Source organism: Heloderma suspectum, chromosome 5 (assembly GCF_057233095.1).
Source record: "Heloderma suspectum isolate Gila_16-S chromosome 5, 16-S_ref, whole genome shotgun sequence".
Classification (NCBI taxonomy): Eukaryota; Metazoa; Chordata; class Lepidosauria; order Squamata; family Helodermatidae; genus Heloderma; species Heloderma suspectum.
In genome coordinates this window covers 17,247,975-17,264,470 of record NC_139462.1, presented here as the reverse complement: position 1 = coordinate 17,264,470, position 16,496 = coordinate 17,247,975, and the positions used below count along the sequence as shown (strand labels likewise).

Here is a 16,496-nt window from a genome sequence, read left to right as displayed (position 1 = left end):
TCGTCGCGACGACGGAGCAGCCAGCAGGGGCCTGTCTGCCCGCCGGCCGGCCGTCCCAACATGCGGGGCCGGCTTGTCGGTGGCAGCGGGTTGTTGTGCCTGGCTCTGGGTGGGTGCGTGGGTGGAAAGAGGAGTGCCGGCTGGAGGGGCCCGGGGGGCCGCTGGGTCCAGCCCCAGACGCCTGGGCCTCCTGCGTTACGTGGGAATCAACAGGGTCTCGCTCTCAAGAAAGCGCGCGTGCTTCAGGTCGCGCGGCCTGTGCGCGTGTGTAGGCGCGGAGCTGCTGGGCCGCGAGCGTGTAGCGTCCAGTAGTGGCGAGAGGTTGTAGACGTGTGCATGTGTGGGGTGTACAGAGTGCGACTTCGGGTTGTGAGTGTGGGGAGTGTATTCCAGGCTGCAGGTGTGTGTGTGTGTGTGTTGTACACACAGGCCACTTGTGTGGGTAGTATTTAGTGTACGTTGTAACTGTAGTTGTACTTCCGCACTGCAATTTAAATTATTTCATAATGTGTGTGTGTATGCGAGAGAGGGAGGTGTGTGTAAAATAGATATATATGTGATACATATATATGTGTGTGTGTGGGTGTATGACATATATATGAGACACAGAGGCATGCATACACCTTTTTTATTAGTTGTACCTAAACTTGCTAGATATAATACAAAAAATTACAGTAATATTAAAATACAGACACTAAATTAGAGGTGTTCTACCCTTAAAGATGGCCTAAAAACCATTCAGAATCATAAACCCTGCCTGCAGCCTTACAGTCTAAAGGATTTCACTTGTGTGACTTTAAATTACTGTTGTAAGCCCCCACAAGCTGATGGAGAGGCAGGGTATAAAAGTTTTAAATAAACATGTTGGTGAAAGTGTGTGTGTGTGTGTGTGTGTTATGTTCAGAGGGTAACTTGGGTTATGAGTAAAGGATGGCTGTGTGTGTGCTTGAAGGGGAGCTGTTGGGTTTTGAGGATACTTCCACATATTATATGGCAACAAACCTTTTTTTGCCCCAGATGTATAATCAGCAAAGAGTTATAGCTAATTGCGGCTGATGCCTGATATGTGCATTCTCAAACTTTTGTCTATCACAGTTAGAATTTACATTGCTGGGTGACTGTTTTAAAAAATCTAATATATTAAGAGGCCCTGTGGTGTATGTTGACCAAAGAGGATGTGTGCATGTATGAGTATGTTCAGAGGGTGTTGGGATTATGAGTGTACAGAAAACATTAGGGGAAGGTGGGTGGATAGTCCAGAGGGGAAACATTTGTGGGAAGAGAGAAGTAATGAGGAAGGAGGTGGGGTGTTTGTGAAAGATGAAATGGCATATGGTAGTCATTGAGCAGGAAAGTGATTGAGGAGAAAAGTGATCATATGGAGTAATAGGGAGTTTGTGTGGAGGGGGAATTTGTGGGTGTACAGAGTACATCTTTGGGTTGTGAGTGTGGGGAATGTGTGTACATAGATAAGCTGGTATAATGATGTGTATGTGTAGACACAGAAACTGAGTATACTGGGATAGGCAATGCAGTCTGGATACCTTTCTTGGGGCCCATGAAAGTGCTCTTACCCCTCTCACTTTAAAAAAATTAACACTTTTTTCTTACCAGCAGCTGGGAATGCTGTGAAATAGGTTTCTGTTGGTGCTGAAAACTGGAGGTTCAAAGGAGTTTGTTTATTGTGTTGGGGCTCTGCCCCCACCTCTGTCTTGTACTCAGTGTTTTGGGCTTGTCCTTTGCCAGGCCTCCTATGGCAGTAATTTTCTGATGGTGCCTAGGACAGTTTCTCAAATTGTCAACTGTGCCCACAACCCAAAAAGGTTGCCTACCCCCAAAGTTTACATATGGGGTCTCTGTGGTGGATGGGATTACCAGATCAAACTTCCAAAACTAGGTGGTGCTTTAGAGTTCTAAGTTGAAGCACATCCTGAGCCAAGCTGATGTAGCTATTAGGGTGTTGGAGTTGAATTGGGGAGGTTTGAATCTCTTAAATATGAAGCTCACTGCCAGTTGCGTGCATTCAGCCTAAACCTACCTCACAGTGTTATAAAATGGGATAACTTCCCATGCACATGGCCCTGCTGTCCTTGAGGGAAGAGTAGAAATGTGAGAAATAAGTCACATCCATTCCATTCCATAGAAACATAAAATTTCTACATTGTGTTATGAAAAGTTCTGGAATAAAGAATACCAAGCGCTCTTTTAAAATAAGGAGGATTTGAACTGTGTTGTTCGAGAGATTTTCATTTCTTCAGAAGAAAGCTAGGATAGTATCGGGTGGGTAGTGTGAATAATCCTCTGTGTATAAATAGTGAGCAAGGATGCAGTCCTACAGCCATTTATCTGGGAATACTCCCCATTACACTTCATGCAGGCCTGGAGAACGGGTGGCCCGCCAAATGTTGTCGGACAACAACTCCCATCAGCCCAAGCCAGCATAGCCAATGGTGAAGGCTGATGGGAGTTGGCCAACAACATCTGGAGGGCCAAACATTCCCCATCCCTGACTTAGTGGGATTAACTTCTGAGTAAATATACACTGAATTGCACTGTAAAAAAGGTGTGTGAGGAGAGGCTGTGTGCGTGCTTAGATCTAAAGGTTCATCCAAATGTGCAGAGTGCTGAAACGGCTGCATTTTGTACATATGGGCAGTGTTCTCCCTGGGAGTGAGCTCACACACACTGGGGTGGGGGGTGGCTTTAACCTCACCCCTATCCCAGCGATCCTGCACAAGGTTGCTGGAGTGGCAGGAGATTGCTTTGGGGTCACAGAGGGAGGGGGAGGTTAAAGCCTCCTCCTCCTCCCAGAGACACTGCAATTAGCATTACAGAAGCACCTATCACAGTTGCCTCTAGGTCACTGGGTGAAGGAGGAGGCCTTAGCCAACTCCCAACAGCCCCAAACAATGTTGCTGCTTTGGGCCACCACTAGCAGGATGGAAGTAGAGATCCTGATTGGTGGCGGGGGGGGGGGGGGGGCGTTGTGGTGCACAGAAGGTCCCTTGTGGTATATGTGCCCCACAGATCATGGGTTGTGCACCCCGGGCTAGAGGCTTGTGGTGTTATGAGCACACGTCTCCCCTCCCTTGCCCAAGCAACTCTTCTAAAAAATATTTTAAAAAAACTTTCAACCTTTTAACCTTAAATTGAATAAACTTGCAAATGGGGGCTTAGAAATGTAGACAGATGGAAGGCAAGTCAACTGAATGAGCATTTGATTTTTCTGATGGGTATCTGTCAAAAGCATTGCAAAGAAAGGGGAGAAGATGGGCTTATTCTGCACGGGAGAAAACTGCTTCTCCTTAAGGATATGTCTGTGTGGATTCTTAATGTGAGGTAACTTTCAAAATGTAAACTTCACTATAACCTTTGATATTTGCCTTGCAACATTCTTATTAGCACAAAGTCATGTTCTCTCCTCCCTCCCCTTGCCTCTGGTTATGTATATGCAGGAATGCTGTCCAATCAAAACATCAAAATATGGGACCTAAAATGCCTGTTTCTCATGTTGTTCTGTAGGAGAAAGTAGGATATGTTTTGTGATGTTTTCAAAATCAGGGATGCCTGTCCTATATGGAACTTTGATGTCCTTCAAGGCTTGTCTGAATGTCAGCTCAGCTACTTCCATTGCAGGCTTCGTGTTGTAGCACTAAAGTAGAGGTGGAGTGGGAAATTCCAAAGGAAAAGCTACAGTGAATCTGTAGTAGTCACTGGACTACTAGGGCTTAGCAAAGGGATTGGTGGTTACCATCCTGCATCTAGATTTATATAAAGAATAGGCCATATCTATCATAATGTCACCAGTGTTTTGATTTTAGTGTCCATACTTTGTCAGTTTTAACATTTTATTTATTTAAATTCATGTCTAATTATAGGGTTCAGATAAAAGCATCAGGGTAGCATATTATATAAATTATAAATTTTATAAATAAATAAATTGTGATAGGGAGTTGTGGCATCGTGATACACATGTTTATACATGTACCTGTTCTTGTGGATTTATGCTTATGTATTAATCTGTGAAGCAGCCTGTAGAATATTGTTTGGGCCTATTTTAAAGAATGTTTTGTTCCTGTTTTTATTTGGTTGTGATTTTATTGTATTATTGTATTGTTTTAAATTGGACACCGCTTTGAGAGTCCCAGTGGCCAGAAAAGCAATTTATAATTTTCTTTTTAAATAAATAAAAGTCTGAACTATGTGCCATTCACAATTTTGTACTGATACACTGTTCTGTAAAATTGCCTAGCACATTTGGCAGGTAGAGCCAAATAACATATTTGAAATAAAACATATATTGGTTCTGTCATGTTTAAGTGAAAACTTTGATGTAATCTGGTTGCCCATAAATAAAACATTGGATCAGCTTCAAAGCACAAAATAAGGAAGAGAGAGTTCACAAGTAGCTGGAAAGAGAATTTAGAATGTAAGCTTAATTAGAAGGGATCTCTCGTTTATGCTATAAAAACTGTTAAAAGGAAAACCAGAAGGGAGATGCCCAGGATGAACGAAAAGCAAAAAGAGAACAAATTCTCAGAGGTGTCAAAGTCTAATTTGTTTAATTTAAGCCGAACACATTTCGGAGACTGACTCCTTCATCCGGGGCAGTCTTATAAAAGGCAAACGATGAAAACAAACTCAGCCAGCTTACTAAGGTGGTGGTTATCCTTCTTATACCATCACCTATATACATTTGAATAGACTGTAAGCATTGTGGTTGCTAAACATACTTTTAAAAGTTTGTCTGAATGGGGCCCTGTTAAGTATGTGATGGACAGACTTCAGATGCCTTTCATGTAAGCTGATTAAATTCCTTTGTTTATCCGATTTTCCCCTAGCATTAATTATTGGGGAAAGCATCAGATTGGCCTTGTCTTTAAAGGAAGGGAAAATACCAACAGAAAAGCACTCTAAATTCTAAGCTCAAGGCTAGTTTAATGTCTTTGGTTTGAACCTTGTGTCACTGTGAATTTTGCAGATCTGCTGTTTTCCATAACCATGTTGAAATATCCTGTGCAAGAAAGGAAGAACTAATAATACAGCAAATACTGCTAAATGTACAGAGTGGCCTGGAAAAAGAACTGTAACTGAAAAGTCTATGTCCTTAAACATTTTACAAAAGCCCGTCATTTCTGTCAGCATTGTGCCTCATTCCTGACAAATAGGAAGTGAAACTGAATAAAGGATGGATACTAGATCTGACTTCACCAGTTGCTTCATTTCCATTCAGTCAGTCTGATGCAAACAAATAACAAGTCGATCTTATTGGAGTGTGCTGGTGTACATCATGCATATTTTTAAAAATGGTTATTGTTGGTGGACATAAGGAGGGTTCCCCCACCCCAGTGCCTTCAATGAATTTAGAGAATAGGAATTAGTCCCTCTTCTGTTCCAGCAGAAAACTTGGCTTTAAAGATACAATTATTTTAAATGCCTATTGCATTCTTAAATTGCTCACTGATGGCTTTTAAAAGTGCTGTTTGGATAAATAAGTAAACAAACAAACTGTTGTTTGGCTTAACCTTACTCTAAAGTATTTGCAGTCATTTTTATTAGGAGAACGTAATTGCTGAAAGAAGACTTTGCATGTTTGAACTACTCTATGGCCCAAATACACACAACTTGGTCTGCTTTTCCTATGTTAGTGTTTTAACTTTAAGAGATTGATGTGGTTGATTAGGTACATTAACTGTGACAAGCTAAAACGAACTCTGCCAGTGATAATGTTAGCCTTTGTATCTTCAGTGTTTGAAGATTTAAGTGAGTTTGTCTCTGACATAGTGGGAATATTCATTTGCAACAGGTGTTTCTGAATAACCTATCCCTTTTCACAGAACAGGGATTACAGACATTCAGACTGTACACCAGCTGTAGATTGGCATCTACTATATTCAGCTAACTGTATTTGAAATGAATTGGGGATAAATAAAAATATACAGAATAGCTCTGGCTTATTTGCACATGTTTGGTTTCCAAAATGATACCTAGTGCTCAACTTGCTGACTCCTATTTTAGAGCATTTTCTCTGTGTTATTTTTGTTCCTTATTTTTAGGTTGCTCTAGCCAGAGCATGTGTGAAAAGGGTGATCACCAGTTGCAACACATTCCCTCATAAATAACCTTTCTGGGGGCTGCATGCCAACTGTGAGTGGGGCCAAAGCCCAACATGGGCAGGAGTAAAGCTACACGCGCGTGTGCACACACACACCATTCGTCCATATTAACACACCATCTATCCACCTGTCCATTGACACACTTGCACACAGAGCTGAAATAACTCCCCAAGTCAGTGCCTTCCCTCCACCAACACCCAGTTCCTCTGCAGCCAGAAGTCCCTCATGACTGTGTCCCTCCTTCTTTTCCCATTCTGCTATTTCCCGAAGCACTGGCAGAGCGTTTCTGATGTTCGCCAAAGTGCTGGTGATAATTGCTGAGCGCTTCTGATGCTTCTCAAAGTTCCCTGAGCATTTCCTAGTACTCACAGGAGTGGCAGAGAACATGGAGAGGTTGATGCTACTATGGTCTCATCAAGAGTCCACAGACAGGCCTGCTTGGTTGCCAACAATGCACTTCTAAATTGGAGGATGTGAGCCCTGGGAAGAGATGGTTGGGTCACTGAAACGGGGTGTGGCTGAAGGGAGGGGGCATGAACTAGTGGGAGAGTTCACAGGCCAGATAGAGAGGTTTGGTGAACCTGTGGGCTAGAGTTTCCCTGCTCCCAGTATACAGCGCATATAATTTTTGCTCCTCTTTCCTTAGGGGAAAAATATGTTTGAATATATCTAGAGATAATGGCATCAGGAAAAATAAGATTTCACAGTAGTGTTCTTATGGGTGACATTGTTGTCTGGTCAGGTTCTTATACAATTTATTGATAAACCAGTTACAGGAACTTCTGTGCCTTTAGCATATATGAAGAATGGAGCTGTTTGAGAAACCTTCCTTCACAGCACTGCCACAATGGGAAAAGTCATAACTGCTGAATAGCAAATAGCCTATTGGCATAGAGCTCACTTTAGGTCTGGTATTGGCAACTTTACTCATGATTTCTTATGGCTTACATGCATGACAAAGTGCCTGAATACACAAACCTGGTATGAGCTTTTAGGATAATCTGATATGGCAGTCTAGCAAACTTGCTGTGCACATTTCGCTGCATACATTCACAAACTTATCTGTTCATTATCTTCCATGGAGATTAAACACATAATGCCCTTTAATGATATGCTGGTTGCTTATTGAAAGAAAATGGATGGATATTGAAAGTGCTATACTGAATGCTATGTATCTGCTTCTAGTTATGCAGTGATAATTGTGGGGAAGAATAAAATTAAGAATAGGTGAGGCTAATAATGGTTGTGTTTAATCCATGGGAATGGTTTGACAGTTTTTAATCTGTCATTACAAAGTTTGATTCCCAACACACCTTTTCCCCAGTAATACTTTTATAAGAAGTACAAGGTTAAAATTTTTAAGAAAAGTGTAACTAGTCATTCTGTGTAGAGGTTAAATTTAATACTGGTATTCTATAGCATTTGGAAGCAAAGCTTTACAGTTCCTTTTTGAATCTCCTCAAGTTTAATTGCATGCAAAATACTTGACTGAAGTAGTTAAATACTTGAGTACTAGGTCAAGCTATTCAATATGGCTTCTATTTTTTATCTAGTTGTTGTTGTTCAGTCGTTCTTTCCAGCTTCGTTAATATAAAAACTGATTAGTTTGTCTCTATTTTTATTTTCCACCTACCACCTACCAAGGGACTTGCGTGTTTCGCCTAAGTATGGAAATGCTTCTGGGTAATAGCTGGATTTTATATTTTCAAAAATTGGGATAAACCATTGCTTCTTTGTTTGTTCCTCCTCCATAGCAGCAGCCCTTGGGAAAGTCCTAGGTGCAATCTGAAACCATCCCAGCCCTGATAGAGCCTAATTTGAATGTCTGCAGCCACCTTCTTCTTCCCATCTTAAGACTGTAACTTGATGCAGACTTCATGGCTTGATCATCAGCCACTTCTTTCCTCCCCCCTTCCCTTTGTTTACCATCTTGCCTAATGAAGAGTCCTGGAGAACTTGAAAGCTTGCACACTGTTTTCTGATGTTTCATTGGCCTAATGAAGGTATTGCCCAAATGCTGGAATTTGAAGGAAATGGTTGATCAGGCCATAATTCGCAGATCAATATAAAGTCCCACTAGCTATTCATCAGTTATGAATAGGATTTGGACAGCTAGTTTCCTTCCTTGCCAGACAGTTTGGTGGAGAAGTAGAAGCTGATCTTGCACAAGTCTACCAACTTGTAGGAGCTCCTCTCTCTCTCTCTCTCTCTTTATGAGATCTTATTTTGCCAGTAGAATAACATAGTACCTGTACTCTCCCCTGCCCACCTTTGCTTCTCAGGAGAAAGAGTTCTTAATGGAGCAATCTTACTAGATTTTATTTATTTATTTAAAAATATTTCTAGGCCACCTTTAAGGTTGGAACCCTCTCCATAAAAACAGAAGTCTCACTACTGCTCACTTGATAAGCTAATGAGAAGGAAAGCACCTGCTCCTACTACAGTGCCAGCCATAACTACAATTTTGAGGGCTATTTAGAAATGCTGCTTAGGAGACGGGAAATGTCTGAACCTTTTACAGGTCGTATTTTCTGTTAACTACTTCCAGTGTAAATAAGTTAGATCAGGGGTCGGCAACCTGGTGCCCATGGGCTCCCAGATGATTTTCTTAGGAGCAGGAGCAGGTAAGTTGTGGTTACATCTATCCATAAATGAATGTATTAGGTTTTTAGTTCTTCATTACAACTACAGTTTGCAGGCCATTTTTTGTAAAGGCCATAAGTAAAGTTTATGTGCTGCTTGGGACTAACATTTGAGGGATAAATAGTATCACACATTGTGATACTTTAAACTTTAAAAAAAAAAAGTTTTCCAGGGAGGAAAAACTATTTTTGACAGGATACCAGTTTTTGCCAGGAAAATGGGAACAGTAACATCAAAACCCTAAAAACTGCAAACATCTTCATAACGCGCAGTTGCAGTGCACTAATGACTAAGAAATACCTACATTCCAATAATCCAATGGGAATTATTTCTCTAAAAAAGCAATACACTTCATCAAAAATGTGTGTGAGCTTAGAAAGATTAAATTCTGTATTAATTAGTATTACCCATTATTAGTATTACTAATAAGTGCTTTTCTATTCTACAGCTGTAAATATTTCCAGACCTTCTATTTTGTTGTTGTTTATTCGGTCAGTCGCTTCCGACTCTTCGTGACTTCATGGACCAGCCCACGCCAGACCTTCTTGTCGGCCGTCGCTACCCCCAGCTCCCCCAAGGTCGACGTCGTCATCTCCAGAATATCATACATCCATCTTGCCCTTGGTTGGCCCCTCTTCCTTTTGCCTTCCACTTTCCCTAGCATCAGCATCTTCTCCAGGGTATCCTGTCTTCTCATGATGTGGCCAAAGTACTTGAGTTTTGCCTTTAATATCATTCCCTCCAGTGAGCAGTCTGGCTTGATTTCCTGGAGGATGGACTAGTTTGATCTTCTTGCACTCTCAGAATTTTCCTCCAGCACCACAGTTCAAAAGCATCTATCTTCCTTTGCTCAGCCTTCCTTATGGTCCAGCTCTCGCAGCCATAGGTTACTATGGGGAATACCATTGCTTTAACTATGTGGACCTTTGTTGTCAGTGTGATGTCTCTTCTCTTCACTATTTGATCAAGATTTGTCATTGCTCTCCTCCCAAGAAGTAAACGTCTTCTGATTTCCTGGCTGCAGTCAGCGTCTGCAGTAATCTTTGCGCCTAGAAAGACAAAGTCTGTCACTGCCTCCACGTTTTCTCCCTCTATTTGCCAGTTATCAATCAAGCTGGTTGCCATAATCTTGGTTTTTTTTAGGTTTAACTGCAACCCAGCTTTTGCACTTTCTTCTTTCAACCTTGTCATGAGGTTCCTCAGCTCCTCCTCGCTTTCAGCCATCAAAGTGGTATCTTCTGCATATCTGAGATTGTTAATGTTTCTTCCAGTGATTTTAACTCCAGCCTTGGCTTCATCAAGCCCAGCACGTCGCATGATGTGTTCTGCGTACAGGTTGAATAGGTAGGGTGAGAGTATACAACCCTGCTGTAGTCCTTTCCCAATCTTAAACCAGTCCGTTGTTCTGTGGTCTGTTCTTACCATTGCTACTTGGTCTTTATACAGATTCCTCAGGAGGCAGACAAGATGACTTGGTATCCCCATACCACCAAGAACTTGCCACAATTTGTTATGATCAACACAGTCAAAGGCTTTAGAATAGTCAATAAAACAGAAATAGATGTTTTTCTGAAACTCCCTGGCTTTCTCCATTATCCAGCGGATATTGGCCATTTGGTCTCTAGTTCCTCTGCCTTTTCTAAACCCAGCTTGTACATCTGGCAATTCTCGTTCCATGAATTGCTGGAGTTGACCTTGCAAGATCTTGAGCATTACCTTACTGGCATGTGAAATAAGTGCCACTGTTTGATAGTTTGAACATTCTTTGGTGCTTCCCTTTTTTGGTATGGGGATAGAGGTTGATTTTTTCCAATTTGTTGGCCATGCTTGTGTTTTCCAAATTTGCTGGCATATGGCATGCATCACCTTGATAGCATCATCTTGCAAGATTTAAAACAGTTCAGCTGGGATACCGTCATCTCCTGCTGCCTTGTTATTAGCAATGCTTCTTAAGGCCCATTCAACCTCACTCTTCAGGATGTCTGGCTCTAGCTCACTGACCACACCGTCAGATCTATCCCCGATATTATTATCCTTCCTATACAGATCTTCCGTATATTCTTGCCACCTTTTCTTGATCTCTTCTGCTTCTGTTAGGTCCTTGCTATCTTTGTTTTTGATCATACCCATTTTTGCCTGGAATTTACCTCCGATGTTTCTAATTTTCTGGAAGAGGTCTCTTGTCCTTCCTATTCTCTTCTCTTCTTCCACTTCTGCGCATTGCTTGTTTAAAAATAATTCCTTATCTCTTCTGGCTAACCTCTGGAATTTTGCATTTAATTGGGCATATCTCCCCCTATAACTGTTGCCTTTTGCTTTCCTTCTTTCTTGGGCTGCTTCCAGTGTCTCAGCAGACAGCCATCTTGCCTTCTTGGTTTTCTTTTTCTTTGGGATGTTTTTTGTTGCCGCCTCCTGAACAATGTTGCGAACTTCTGTCCATAGTTCTTCCCCTATCTACTAAATCTAGTCCCTTAAATCTATTCTTCACCTCCACTGCATATTCATGAGGAATATTAGTGAGCTCATATCTAACTGATCTGTGGGTCTTCCCTGTTCTCTTTAGTCTGATTCTAAATTGTGCAATAAGAAGTTCGTGATCTGAACTACAATCAGCTCCAGGTCTTGTTTTTACCAACTGCATAGATGTCCACCACCTTTGGCTACAAAAGATGTAGTCAATCTGATTTCGGTGTCGACTGTCTGGTGAAGTCCATGTATAAAGTCGTTTCTTAGGTTGTTGGAAGAGAGTGTTTGTTATGCACTGTGAGTTGTCATGGCAAAGTTCTATCAGCCTATGTCCCGCTTCATTTTGTTCTCCCAGACCATGCTTGCCTGTAATTGCAGGTGTCGTTTGACTACCCACCTTAGCATTCCAGTCTCCTGTAATGAAAATAACATCTTTTTTTTTGCGTGATCTGAACTACAATCCAGTAGGTGCTGCAGATCCTTCTATTTTAGATAAGCACAATCTGAAACTAAAAACCTTACTCTGTGTAACACATTGCAGTCTTCTGTAAAATGAAACAATTGGGGTAATACAAGATAATTGATGTTGTTATTAATCCTTTCAAATAGCACTAATACATTTTTTCATTGCAAAAATTATTTTTCCTCTCAGCAGTTAACACCAGTCTGGCCAAGTTTAACCACTTTTAAGTGCCATTGACTTCAATGGAGAAGAGATAAACATAAGCTTAACACTCCCATTGAAAACAATAAGGCTTAACTAAATAGGCTTAATGTGCTTAACTTCGGTTGGTTTGTTACTCAATTTTTTTATCCTGGTAAAAGTCATCCCCAGTGAATACCTTGTAAGCCATGTTTTCTCTGTGTCTCTCCACAAGAGACTCCAGAAATTCTCACAAAGTGTTGTAGTGCCCAAGAAGAATTTGGAAAGTGCTCAGGTTCACTACTGATTACCATATATAGGATGACTACATTTTGTTCATGTTCTTTAAGAAAGCATTTCTCATCCATTTTTTATAACAGCAGTAATACATGCAATATAGTCTTTGCTATATAAGCTGCATAATTGTAGTCTTTATATAATTTGCTTCTAAGTTTATTTATATGAACAGGGAATTTGAATTAAAAATAGATGACATAATGATGGTGCTGATAAGCCGATGTATTGGAAGAATTATTTGAGGTGTTCATTGGCTTTCTGAAGGGCTTCATATGTCCTGGAGATTTTGCTTATAATCTTCCTATGGCTGTGGTAATAGGCAAAGGTAATAACCCCCCACCTAAATAGTTTTTAAAACTTGGTTAACAAATTTACCTGCTCTGGGAATATGTACCTTTTCAGGAGTAACATATAATCCTTCAGGTCCTCTTTCTTAATAAGAAATATGGATAGTTAATAATTCCTTGTATGATTCAATAGGAGAACTTATTCCAACTGGATCAGAAATGAAATGTTGAAGGGGAATTTTCAATCACAGTTCCAAATTTGCATTTGAGAAACTGCTGTAATCCATAATTCTGAAACTGGATTTCAAATTTACAGAAACATTTGTTTCACTTCTACTTGTCAGTGATGGAGCTTCAACTTGATGTCTTGCCTTATCCAGATTAGCAAAATTGGCAGTACGTCTTATGTCTATATAACCATAAATGTAGGTTTATAATTACATTAGCATATGGAGGGCGCAATCGTATGGGGGTAGTCAGCCACCTCCAAACTCGGAAACAGCCAACTATCCAATGCAGGGAAGGCGGAGTGATTAGACAGCTGATTTCAGCTGTGTAGCCAGGGTGCATCGGCGGGAGGGGGCAGACTACGCATAGGAAGTGTTGAAACTGCACTTCTGTGGTCCCCACCCCACCCCCAGGAATGCCCTCTGTTCGGCCGCTCCTCATTGCTCTTATAAGCATGAAGCCAGGGATGAAGCACACTGCCTATGAAGTGGCAGGGGAGGGGGCAGGGAGTGCAATTTCTGGGAACCAAAAAATCCTATGGCCGTCTAGATGCTGTCTAGAGACATAGGATTGTTCCCTAAGAGGAATTGCATATTTTGTTGGGATGCCGTGTTTTGTGAATGCATATGCATAATACATGGCTCCTCTGTTGGTGGTGGTGATGTTGCTGCTCACAAATGGCTTTCATAAGCTTGCTTAAGTACACTCGGGCAGTGGTTTTCTCCATATAGTTGATATGTTCAGCAGCCTGTAGACTGAGAGACTGAGGTACCATGTAAAGAGTATGTAAAGCAAGTAAAAACCTGTTTATCTGCAGGCTTGCTGGATATAAGCCAAGTTCTATAGTGGATTTATGACTGTGCGCTCATTTCACATGCCAGCAAGGTGATGCTCAAAATCCTACAAGCTAGGCTTCAGCAGTATGCGAACCGAGAACTACCTGAAGTACAAGCTGGGTTTCGAAGAGGCAGAGGAACTAGAGATCAAATCGCCAACGTTCGCTGGATCATGGAGAAAGCAAGAGAATTCCAGAAAAACGTCTATTTCTGCTTCATTGGCTACGCTAAAGCCTTTGATTGTGTGGATCACAACAAACTGTGGCAAATTCTGAAAGTGATGGGAGTACCAGACCACCTTACCTGTCTCCTGAGAAACCTGTACGAGGGTCAAGAAGCAACAGTAAGAACCAGACATGGAACAACTGAGTGGTTCAAAATTGGGAAAGGAGTACGACAAGGCTGCATATTGTCACCCTGCTTATTTAACTTATATGCAGAGTACATCATGAGAAATGCCGGGATGGATGAATCACAAGTCGGAATTAAGATTGCCGGGAGAATTATCAACAACCTCCGATATGCAGACGATACCACCCTAATGGCAGAAAGCGAAGAGGATCTCAAGAGCCTCTTGTTGAGGGTGAAAGAGGAGAGTGCAAAAGCTGGTTTGAAATTCAACATTAAAAAAACGAAGATCATGGCATCTGGCCCCATCACTTCCTGGCATATGGAAGGGGAAGAAATGGAAGCAGTGACAGATTTTACTTTCTTGGGCTCCAAGATCACCGCAGACGGTGACTGTAGCCATGAAATTACAAGACGCTTGCACCTTGGGAGGAAAGCTATGGCAAACCTAGACAGCATAGTAAGAAGCAGAGACATCACCTTGCCTACAAAGGTCCGTCTAATCAAAGCTATGGTTTTCCCAGTAGTAATGTATGGCTGTGAGAGCTGGACTATAAGGAAGGCTGAGTGCCGAAGAATTGATGCTTTCGAACTGTGGTGCTGGAGAAGACTCTTACGAGTGCCCTGGACTGCAAGGAGGTCAAATCAGTCCATCCTAAAGGAAATCAACCCTGAGTGCTCCTTGGAAGGACAGATACTGAAGCTGAAGCTCCAATATTTTGGCCACCTAATGCGAAGAGAAAACTCTCTGGAAAAGACCCTGATGCTGGGAAAGACTGAAGGCAAAAGGAGAAGGGGACAGCAGAGGATGAGATGGCTAGATAGCATCACCGATGCAATTAATATGAACTTGAGCACGCTCCGGGAAAGAGCGCAGGACAGGAAGGCCTGGCGTGCTATGGTCCATGGGGTCACGAAGAGTCGGACACGACTGAATGACTGAACAACAACAAGTATGGATTATTACACACTTATGTGAGAACATCTAGCTGCTATCACATGATGCAGCCTCAAGTGCCTTTGCAGCCTACTCTACAGTCTAATAAAGTTGACCTTGTTTCTCTGTTGGTGGATTTTATTTTTTTAAAAGGTGAAGAGAAAAGCCAAATTGCTTATATTGCAGGTTTTCCTTAGTGCAAATGAGTGAATGAAGAGTTGGTTGCCTATACATCATTTTCTTTCTTAGAGCAAGGCACTCGGGTTTCAAGGCCCCCTTCATTCCATAGAAATCTGAGTAAATGAAAAACATGATTTGCTCAGTCTCTTCTGCTGTATAGATTCAGTATCTTACATTTGCTTTTACTTAGATGAGAAAATAGAATTGTAAATTGAAGTTTAAAATAAGGAATCTGATAAATCATTCAGCACTTTAAGGTGAGGCTGTGCAGTGTATACAGCAGCATAGCAAGCTAAACAGTTGTTCTAGTCCTATATTTGCTCTAATAAAGCCAAGTGGCAAGTAAGCTGTTGAAACTCTAAATCATGGAATATTAAAATAGGTGTCTAAGGTGTGCTTCCAAAGCTAACAACAATCTTTGCTGTGACCAGTACAGTTAAAGTGTGCAGCTTGTTTGTAACTTCAGAAGAGGGCATTGCACAACTTTGTGTCCTGGCACTGAATTTACAAAAGCATTGGGTATCTTTGAAACTGAAGACATCAAGTGATGCAACCTCTGTTGACAAAACTCATCATCTTGATTTACAGACCAGCAGACTGCCATGTATATTAACCTCTTGCTTTACAGCTCTTGGTCAGATTTACCAACTTACAAGTAGCTTTGCAGTCATTCCTGTTAGCTTTTGAGGTCCAGCTGAATTCCACTTTCTAAAAACCAATCTCCTCAAGCCTATACCTTAAATGCAATAGCAACAGAAGCCTTTTCAGAACATAGAGATAGGGACACCCTAGGACAAAAATTATGTTTTACAGGGGGAATGAGGTCTGTTTGTTTATCATGTCTGCTTCCCTCCTCCCCCACACACATCCCACCAAAGACTGGCTACCATCTGTGGTGTAGTGGTTCAAGTGTTGGACTGGGAGCTGGGAGACCTGGGTTCTAATCCCCACTCACTCGACTATGGAGCTTACTGGGTGACTTTGGGCCAATCATAGACTCTCAGCCCAACCTACCTCACAGGGTTATTGTTGTGAGGATAAAATGGAAAGGAGGAGGATTATTTATGTATGCCACTTTGGGTTACTTGGAGGAAAAAAGGCGGGATATAAATGCAATAAATAAATAAATCTAGAACTCCACATGTGTGATTAATAGATGCCTGATTAATAATACACTACACATACAGCCTTGGACTGGTTTTATTTTTAAATGACTGAGGATAAGCAGCATCACTAGAGTGGAGCGTAAGTCTGACTAAGGTATAATCAGGCCTACCAGGACTTTTGTTCCTGCCTGGGAATGCCAGAATCTTCAATTGAGGCACATATGCTGCAGGTTGACCACCTGTAACTTAATTCTTTCATGCATGTCCAGTGTGGGGCACTACTCTTGCTTTGGCACACTCCTTGTGATACATTATAATTTAGATGACATGAGCTAATCAGTTAGTTTTGAAGGTCTGAGTAACTATGATGTCATGGGTGATGAGCTCCAGAAACTGGTCACCTTCCAGT

At 41.5% G+C, this 16,496-nt stretch overlaps 1 protein-coding gene across 2 annotated transcripts in view; it reads left to right on the top strand.

Moving 5' to 3' along the window:
• Window positions 1-16,496, top strand: part of CNOT6L (CCR4-NOT transcription complex subunit 6 like) — a 50,819-nt gene that overhangs the window by 626 nt on the left and 33,697 nt on the right. The gene's annotated exons all lie outside the window — the stretch shown is intronic.